The 9,880-nt window shown below is 34.3% G+C and overlaps 1 long non-coding RNA gene across 1 annotated transcript in view; it reads right to left on the bottom strand.

Moving 5' to 3' along the window:
• Nucleotides 1–4,091: 4,091 nt before the first annotated feature.
• LOC123588253 overlaps nt 4,092–9,880 on the bottom strand; it is a 125,365-nt gene continuing 119,576 nt past the window's right edge. Inside the window, exon 6 of the long non-coding RNA XR_006707776.1 lies at nt 4,092–4,608. This is a non-coding gene — a long non-coding RNA (uncharacterized LOC123588253). The remainder of the gene's footprint in view (nt 4,609–9,880) is intronic.

Raw genomic sequence — 9,880 nt, 5'->3', positions numbered from 1 at the left:
GTTATACCAAAATTAGAATAAATGAAATAAATAAGTTTTGTGATATGTTTTGGAAATGTATGCCAAAAGTCTTAACATTCGTAGTTTTTTACCATGTGGTGGAATGTCTGAATAAAATATCAGAAAAACATAAAAGTTCTCAGTACAAATATTTTTTATTATAATCAGAAAAAGTCAGGTTGACCTGAATGGTTACTAAAAGTATTACATTTAATTATAGTCTGTCATGCTGATAGAACATTCTACAGACTTCAAAATGTTTATTTGGTTTTCATAATGTTATTTTGTTATTTGAGAAAAAAACACCTTAAAATATTGTGAGTAGTGAATGATATTTCTCAGGTAAAATTATGCACACACACAGACCTCAGAATACTGGTGGAGGTGTTTAGAAGTTTTGATGTTTTCTAAATCTGTGCCAAGCTCTCACAAAATTTACAGTAAAAAAAAAAATAAATAAAGTTTTCAGATAACTTTAAGGATGTTTTAAGTGCAATGGAAAATACCCAACGTGAGATCCAGGCTTTAACAATCTCTCATCTGGCCACCTCGAAGATTGGCCAAAATGCTCACTATGCTGCCCCACCTGACAAATCTTTAATAGCCTCCGGCACCTGCAGAATGAATTTCAGTGCCCAGATTAGCCTGTAAACCACCCTCTATTTTCATCTCTCACATTACTTCCTCCCAGGGTAACCCCAGGTTTTGTTTTTTTCCCCAGCAACCTTGAACTTTCTGTTGTTCTACGCGTACAAGCAAGACAGTTTGGCGGTAGTGATGTTTGTCATGTTATTTATTTGGTTTTCTCCTTCTTTTCCCAGGCCGTTACTCACATTCTATCTTCTCTCTGGAATGGACGACCTGCTCCTAAAATTCTTTAAAACTGGCTTCCTGAACTTCTTTTTGTGAATCACCTTAGGATCCTGTTAAAATGAAAATAATAATTCAGCTGTTCTCAGGTAAGGCTCAAGATTTTTGTTATTTTGCCCAGTTCCCAGGTGATACTAACGCTCTGGTTCTTGGCATATACTGTGAGTAGAAGTCAGGACAATGACCTGAATGCTGTGGCTTTACTTAGATATTCCATTATACCTGTTGTTTACCTTTATCCTTGAACTTAAACTATGGTGGTCATTTTCTGTCTCTTTCTCTCATAGATTATGGGCTTCTTGATAATGTTGCAGTCATATATATTGTATGCGTGTGTCCATATATATATGGTATGATATATACACACACAATTTATAGACTATATATAAATATATGCTTTACATATACTTCAACTTGCACTTCCCTGAGTTGTGCACTAGACCCCATTTTCTTCACCTATTAAAGTTGCCTCAATATGCACTGCTTACTCACATGTCATTTTGTTTCTCTCTGATCATTCCCATCAAGAGTTTTGTGCTTCCGGATTGTTCCTTCTGCCTAGAACCTTCTTCAACAGATATCTGAATAATTAATTTTCTTTAACTTTTGTCATGTATTTACTCAAATCTGGGACCAGATGCCATATTTAATACTGCAACGTGTCCCAAAAGCAAGAACACTGTTTTTTTCTTTTCTGCCAGGTATATGATTTATATATTAGGTCAGTTTCTCTCCACTGGAATGCAAATTTTAGGCAAGAAAGTATTTATTTTATTCATATATGTATTTCTAGTGTTTGGAATAGTGTTTACATGTTAGAAATAAGGAATAAATAGATGATGGATGGGTTAAAGCAACAGATGCCTTCTAATTTGTTATTTCTTTGCCAAGAAAGTAGGCTGTAATTTAAAAAGTCTGTATCAATAGTATCCTAGAACTTTCATATGCCAGATAAATCCAATTCAATATATTCTGTGAGTAGAGAATAATTGCTTTGTTCCTACTGCTACTCTGTTAAAGCTCCAGGCAATCTGGCTAAAATCTGGGTAGATTCCCAAAAATTTATGATTCAAGAAAAAATGTGTTCAAACCATATCTTTAGAATCTGATCAAACTGGCAATATAACAAGATCCAAACTATAGTCCAAGCCTTGTTGATATGGACACAATGACTTCAGCTAAAAAAAAAAAAAAAGAAAACCAAAAACAAAACAAAAAAACAAAAGGTGAAATTCCTAGAGAATACTCATTTCTACTATTGGAAAGAAAGGAAAGGAGACTAGAAAAGGAAAGCTTGTTAGATGTTGTGGACAACAGCATGTAAATCATATTTTTACTTGTATTATAAATCTTTATCTAAATCTAACTGAAAACAGTTGATAATCAGTTTGGATATGCCTTTCCATTAGCAACTGAATAGGACTGATTCTTGTCACAGCAATTGAACTGACATGTTGAGCATGGAGTATTCTGGCAAGTCCTCCTGGCCAATCTGCTCCAACTCTGCTCCAGGGCATCCACAGTGGGGTGTCTTTATAATCTTTCCAGCCTGGAATTTGATTAAGGTAACAAGGAATGATGGCACAAATTCAAATAAATATCCTATTCATAAATTCCCTAAACCCAACTCACGTAATGCAGTCTCTGTAAGGAATGAGTGGGTACGACAACTTGCCAACTTCAAATAATTAATAGACTAAATCTTGTACAGACATTTATAATCGGAACTGAAGTATTTTGAACTGTTTTATTAAGGATTATACCACAATATGCTTTTCTCCTTAAAAAAAATAGCAATGGTTTACTAAAACTTCTTGGTGATCTCTAAAGGAAAGTGGTTGTATTTTTAAAGGTTTGTTAAGTATATAGCTCATGTTACATGATCCCGCCTATTTTGCAATGTCAAAGTTAACTTCAAGTCTTTAAATGTAATAATTCATTCCTACCTGTATAGAAATTATTGGACGACTTAAATTCAGTGACTTCAAGTAATTATTACTAAGGTATTCAAAAATTAAATGGTGATCTCATTTTATTTAAATAAAAGTTTATTTATGATCTAATGTGATCTTATTTTAATAGAATATAAAATGTGTGTGATCTTATAACCCATGATGATAAGTGTTATAGACCAGAATTATTTGTTTCCTTACTTGTCATAGACTCTGGGTCTGGAGTTCTCTCTTGTCCAGCAAGAAAGCAGGATGCAGGATTAAAACTGTGAGAGAGGCTAATGTCTGGGAGGAGACAAGACCCCTGAGTAAGGGTCCTTGCTCCATTTTTATTAGGATCAAAAGGCTTACAAATGTGCTGATGGATGTGCACAAAGAGACAATGAAATCGTGAACATTAACTCATGTGCATAAGGGAAAGGGGGTTCTGAAGATATATGGTATTAGGGGTTTGGGTCAATACAAAACAAAACCCTGGCTAGGGTTGGAAGGTTGTTTACAGCAAACATGAGGCCCCACCTCTAGACCAGTTTAGGTAAACAGAGAAGGAGAAAGAGCATGCAACCTCAGGGTCAACAAGGCACCTTTCTTTTGCTAATTAGCTCTTCTCTGGGCAACTTCACCCCACAGCAGTCTATAGCCCTATTTACCTGTTTACCTAATTTGGTCCTTCTTTGCTGTAAAAGCAGCTTTCTGCTATTGTACTAAGCTGGGGGCATTTCCACCCTAATCTTGTTTACCTCATCTTGGATGTTTTCATCCTGAGATTCCCTATTTTTATACCTTTGTCCTATACTGGGGGCCTTTGCCCCATTTACCTAACTTTGTTTACCCAAACTTGGGTGTGTACATCCTATGGCTAGTTTCTTTATGCCTCGTTAACCCATCAGTGCAGGCTCAGGGATTTCCTAAGTTTATTCCTCATACTTACTTACCTTTTTACACATATGTCATTTTATTTCATAGGACTTTCAAGCTTTATGAAACTGGCTGTTAAATTTTTTACCAAGTATTTTCCATTTAAAGTAAGTAGTTTCATTGTCTCCTGGACAGTTGTGAAAATGTTTGAGAAATGTTAAGCTAGTACTGGATAAATGCACTGTTGAAATAATTTATTGACCTTTTTAAAATTTTTTTCAAATGTTTTTATTTATCTTTGAGACAGAGAGAGGCAGAGCATGAGCAGGGAGGGGCAGAGAGAGGGGGAGACAGAGAATCTGAAGCAGGCTCCAGCCTCTGAGCTGTCAGCACAGAGCTCAACGTGGGGCTTGAATTCACAGAGTATGAGATCATGACCTGAGCTGAAGTCAGATGCTCAACCGACTGAGCCACCCAGGCACCCCTAGACCTTTGAGGTCTATAAACTTTTCTAATGAACTAAGGTGACAATGTAATTGTCAATAAGATTAATGAAACTAATAGGAGTATATCTCAGCTAAATAACTCAATCTGTGAATTAAATTTGTTTAGGGCAAAAGGTATAATTTTTGCTTATAAGTAAATTGGTTTAATACCCACAAAGATCAGATCTGAGATATTCCCATTTTAAGGAAACTGTATTTTTGGAAACTGGGAGGCCATTTTCTCTAAGTGAGCCTTTTAGTGAATGCAATGATGAAAATTACATTCCCAATGATTTGAACCAATCATTTCTCCAAAGGCTCTATTTCTGTCTTAGCAACCAAAGCCATAATAACTTTCCAAGTGGCTGTGCTTTAGTGCCAGTGTTTCTTTCTCTTTGGAAGCACATGTGGATAAATCTGTGATAAAGCTCAATATTCTTCACCTAAAAAAAGAAAAAAAATGTGAACAATAAAATTAGAAAAGAATAAAAAATTGGGAGAACTGACACTGGTTTCAAAAGCTATAGTAATCACAATGTTTAACTGGCAGGATAGATGTATAGATATGTAGGTCAATTGAATAAAATTTGTGTCCACAGACCAGAAATAAACTCTTAAATTTATGGTTGCCTGGATATTGGCAAGTTATTTCAGTAAGAAAGAATAATCTTTTCCACAAATAGTTCTGGGACAACTCGATAGCCACAAGCAAATCATGGAAGTTGAACCTCTACTTCACCTCACCTCATTTATAAAAATTCACTCAGAATAGATTATAGACCTCAGTGTAAGAGCTAAAACTATAAAATTCTTATAACAAAATATGGGAGTAAATCTTTATTGCATTGAATTAGGCAGTGGTTTTAACATGTAATACCAAAACACAACAAAACAATTAAAAAATTATTTTGATGAAGCCAATTTAAATTTTATGTTTTATTTTTAAGTTTATTTATTTATTTGAGAGAGACAAGGGAGAGGGAGAGAGAGAGAATCCCAAGCAGACTCTGCATTGTCAACACAGAGCCCAACGTGGGGCTTGAACACCTGAACCATGAGATCACGACCTGAGCCCAAACCAAGAGTCGGAAGCTTAACCAACTGAGCCATCAAGGTGCCTCAAGTTTTATACTTTAAATAAAACTGTCAAGAAGTTGAAAAGACAATCTACATAATGAGAGAAAATATTTGCAAATTAGAAGGGACTTGTATCCAGAATATGCAAAACTACAATAAAAACAAAATCAGATAACCCAATTAAAAATAGGCAAAGTATCTAAACATATATATTTTCCCAAGAAAATATACAAGTGACCAATTACATGAAAACATGACCATTATCAGTCATTAGGGAAATTCAAATCAAAGCCACAATAAGATACCACTTCACCTCCACAGGATGGCCGTAATAAAAAAGATGGACTCCAACGAGTATTGGTGAGAATGTGGAGAAATTGGAACCCTCAAACATTGCTTAAAGTATTGCAACCACTTTTGGAAGTAGTTCGGTTATCCTTAAAAATGGAAACATAAGAATTATCATTGGATCCAGCAACTCCAAGGGAAATAAAAACACATCTGCAAAAAATCTTGTACATCAAATGTTCATAGCATCATATTCATAATAGCCAAAAAATGAAAACAATTGGAATACCCATCAACTGAAGAATGAAAAAAATATGTGCTATATCCATACAATGGAATATTACGGCCATAACAAGAAAGAAGTATCGATCCATACTCCAGTTTGGATGAAATTGGAAACATGCTAAGTCGAAGAAGCCAGTCACAAAAGGTCATACGTTCTATGATTCCACTTATATGAAATGTCCAAAATAGGTGAATCCATAGAGACAGACAGCAGGTTAGTATTTGGCAAGGGCTGGGGGTAAAGGGAGAATGGGGAATGACTCCTGGTGAGAAGGAAGTTTCTTTTGGGGATGATGAAACTCTTTTAAAATTATAGTAATTGTTGCACAAGTCTGATTTTACTAAAAACCACTGAATGGAACACTTTAAATGGGTAAACTTTGTGGTATATGAATTAGATATCAATTAGCTCTTAAAAGTAAATATGGCATGCATTTCAGTTGCTATAATGTGTATATATAAGGCCAATAAAAATTAGTTTTAGGGTATCTAGAAAAGAAGCCAATTGAATATAACTAGTGGTTCCAAAATTCTTAGGCATATTATCTTAAATAATTGCATCAATTGAGTCTAGAATATCTCATTGCTTTATCTCTTTATATAATGAACTTTTGAAATATTCCCTAAGAGTTGGGTGGATAAATGGACATTGATGCCTTAATCTTATATGATTAATAGAAACCTTTGTATATAAATATCAAGAAACAGTTTGCTCCAGCTCAGAGCTAGTTGTCTTTTCTTTTCAATAAATTAAACCAGCCTCATGACCAGTGGGAGCGAAGCACTTGACATCCTACAATGCTGGTGATTCTTAATTTATGCCCTGAGGGACTAATACCGAGAATATGTTCAGGGTACCATAGCAACTGCAGAATCAAAGCAGTGATCTCATATGGCAAGTTTGTAGCTGAGAGAACACTTCAGGATTCTGTGGGATCACCTGGGGCAGCACTATTCCAAGTGTACATGGTGTGGCATCTTGATAAGGGACACCTAATTGGTATTAATTTATCCAAATTAAAGACAACTTTAAAGCATCTCTTTCCATAGAGAAGAATGGTCTCATAAAAATGTGTAACAAAATGTTAAGGGTATTTAATTTGTAACTAGTATTTCACAAGGGTTTTGATATGGATCTTTATTAAAACTCATTTCAAGTTGCAGTAACCTTAGTAATGTGCTAAAATGTTTGTGCAGGGATAACAATATCTTGTCTAACATCAAAGGAAGACAAAGCATTGTCAAATAATATATTAATTTTCATGACAACAGCACTTGTATTTGATCATCACATGATATATGTATTCCCTACTTTTCTCTTTGAGAATCTGAATAGTGAGAACACTAATAACGTATCCAGGGAACAAACAATCCCTCCTTTCCTATTTTATATTAGTCAATTAACATACAACAGATGTCTGCTTTCAGAAGAAGCTTTTTAAGAGCACTGGGCTATGTGCCTCTTTGCCTTCGGATATTGGAATGAGTTCCAGAATCATGAAACTCAATGAAAGAAGTAAAATTGCCATTTTCCCCCAAGTTTCAATCATGAGCCACCAGAATTCATCTCCAACTAATGTTGAATATAGGTATAAAAATCCGATTATATCTCTTATTATTTTAATCCAAAGAAAAGGAAATTGCAGAAACATTAGTTATAGAAATACAAAGGTAAAATGGGATTAAAATTACGAAGCTGGCTAAAAGAATTTAAACATTAAGAACAAGAGAATTCAGTACAAAACTACTCAATTTTACTCATTAAAACATGATTTGGAAACCCTTCCTCATGGCTCTGCACACTCTAGCAGTTCAGCCCAGTTATTAAGACAGTCCTTTGTGTAGACGGCCTGTGGTGTGGCCAGCACTATCTGACAGTGAGACCAGAAATCTGGTTCCACAAAGATGTGAAATTTTCATGAAACGCAGGAAATGGTAATTTTATTAAGAGCCCTGTGACCTGCAACCAAGGATGAAGGAAATGAAGGAAAATGAAAAACTGAAGGAAAAACAAGTTAGGAACTAACTTTAGCAACTAATGGAATATTTAAAAACCAGTAAGTACTGTTCATTGATTACAACTAATGTTCATGCTATTATTAAACAAAAATTAGATATCCAAAATTAGGGAAACAATGTTATTTCAAAATGAAATTGACAAAAAGTAGAAGAGTCTTCAAAAAGTTGTTTCTATAACTAAGCAGACTACAAAAAGTAATACAGAAATGAATACAAATTAAGAGAAGGGGAAATAAAATGATATTTGTATGATTGGCTTATAAATCAAAGGACTAATCCTTAAGTTCCTACAGAGGAGAGGATATTGTAATATTCATTTTTTTTAATTTAAAAGTGAACCCCTAAATCTCTAAAAGGGACTATGATGAAAGATGAGTAATGTATGTTAATAGGAAGAAATATCTTCCTCTATAATACAAATATTTTCCAGATTACAGTTTCCAAAATGACAAAAGCATGCAGATGAAGTTACTTACCCTGCAACTTCTCCTTCTCCTTCAGAGAGTACCTCCTTCAGAGGTACCTAAAAGCTGTTATATAGGTTTCTTTCCTCAGATAGAAAATAAGATAGGACAAACTAAATCTTTCTTCTATTGAATAAGACTCAAGTAGAAAATCTTATACTGAAATATATGCCCTTCCATTTAAAGAAAAAATACATATGGACTTGTATATGAACTTCTATATAACCCATAAGCATGTTTGTTGGACACATTCCTATGAAAGTTTCAAAGAACCAGAAGAGATTCCAAAACTATGTTTCTAAAAATGTTTCTGAAACAGAAATGGACACTCATTATTTGCTGCATTATATTTAGGTTTCTGAGCTTCAAACTTCCAGCACTTGTCTACTATAATTTTGATCGTTTCCTAACTGGACCTATAGTCATATCTTTCCAGATCATTCTCCACCAAGAAACTCTCATTAATTTCCTCTAAATAATTTTGATGACTATTATCTGGAATAATCAGCATTTACAGAAGTAACTAAATTGCTTAATCCGTGAGAAAAGAGGAGCTAACTGGCACATTGGGATAAGTGTTTAAATGGAAAAAAAATATTTAAATATTTTATTTTACATATTCCTTGTTATATAAGTTTATGATCAACTTCGATTTTTCCTTATTGTCATGGTTAAACTATTTTAAATGACAGTAAGAAATAGTAAATGGAAAATGTAGTCATGCTTTACAAACTTTATGCAGTCTTGAATAATAAGGAAAACATGTTTTCCACTAAATAGGAAGTGGAATAAAGCTGGCACACTTTAATTTACTTCCAACATATCACTTCCAGTCATAGCATTAGTGATATTACAAAAGTCAAAGGAGACTCATTAATGCTGATAGGATAAAGACAGATGAGCAGTATCTAAAGCACATTCTTTAAAACAGAAATCCAATTCTGACCTATGAAAACTAACGATAAAATAGTAAGTATTCTTTCAGTGGAGTAACATGCATTCCAAACTTTCAAAACATTTCTTTGTACGTTTCTCTGAGCATCGCCTCTGCCTACAGTCTGGGTCCCTGGAACTAACTGCATTGCTATTTATTTTGTATTATCCATTCAAAGTCAATATAATGAGAAGGGTGAAGAACATCTTTAAAGTATTATAAAAGTAGTTTTGTCCTCACAGGATCTCCAGAAAGATTCTCTAGGACCCGTCACAGTTGAGGACTGCTAGTTTGAAGACTGTTATCTCAATACAATACATTCCAAATTGGAAGAGTTCATAGCATTTTTAATTTACTTTGCATTTGGCTAGAAGTTACTAGAGATGGTATGAAAAAGCCCTCTTGTATCTGACACAAACTTCCTTGCATATAGGCTACAAATAAATGGAGAAGCACATCATCCAACCTGGTGGAGAATGAAGGCTCCTCATGTGAAGAATGTCAGAGAACACTACCTGCTTTAAAAGACACCAGCTTATGAATCACTGTATTCTACACCTGAAACTATTACATTGTATGTTAAATAACTGGAATTTAAATTAAAACTTAAAAAAAAAACATTAAAAGATACCAGTGGGGGATGCTGCT

The sequence above is a fragment of the Leopardus geoffroyi genome, chromosome D3, assembly GCF_018350155.1.
Source record: "Leopardus geoffroyi isolate Oge1 chromosome D3, O.geoffroyi_Oge1_pat1.0, whole genome shotgun sequence".
NCBI lineage: Eukaryota > Metazoa > Chordata > Mammalia > Carnivora > Felidae > Leopardus > Leopardus geoffroyi.
The sequence above is the reverse complement of the archived record's forward strand: the minus strand, read 5'-3'. Positions and strand labels throughout refer to the sequence as shown.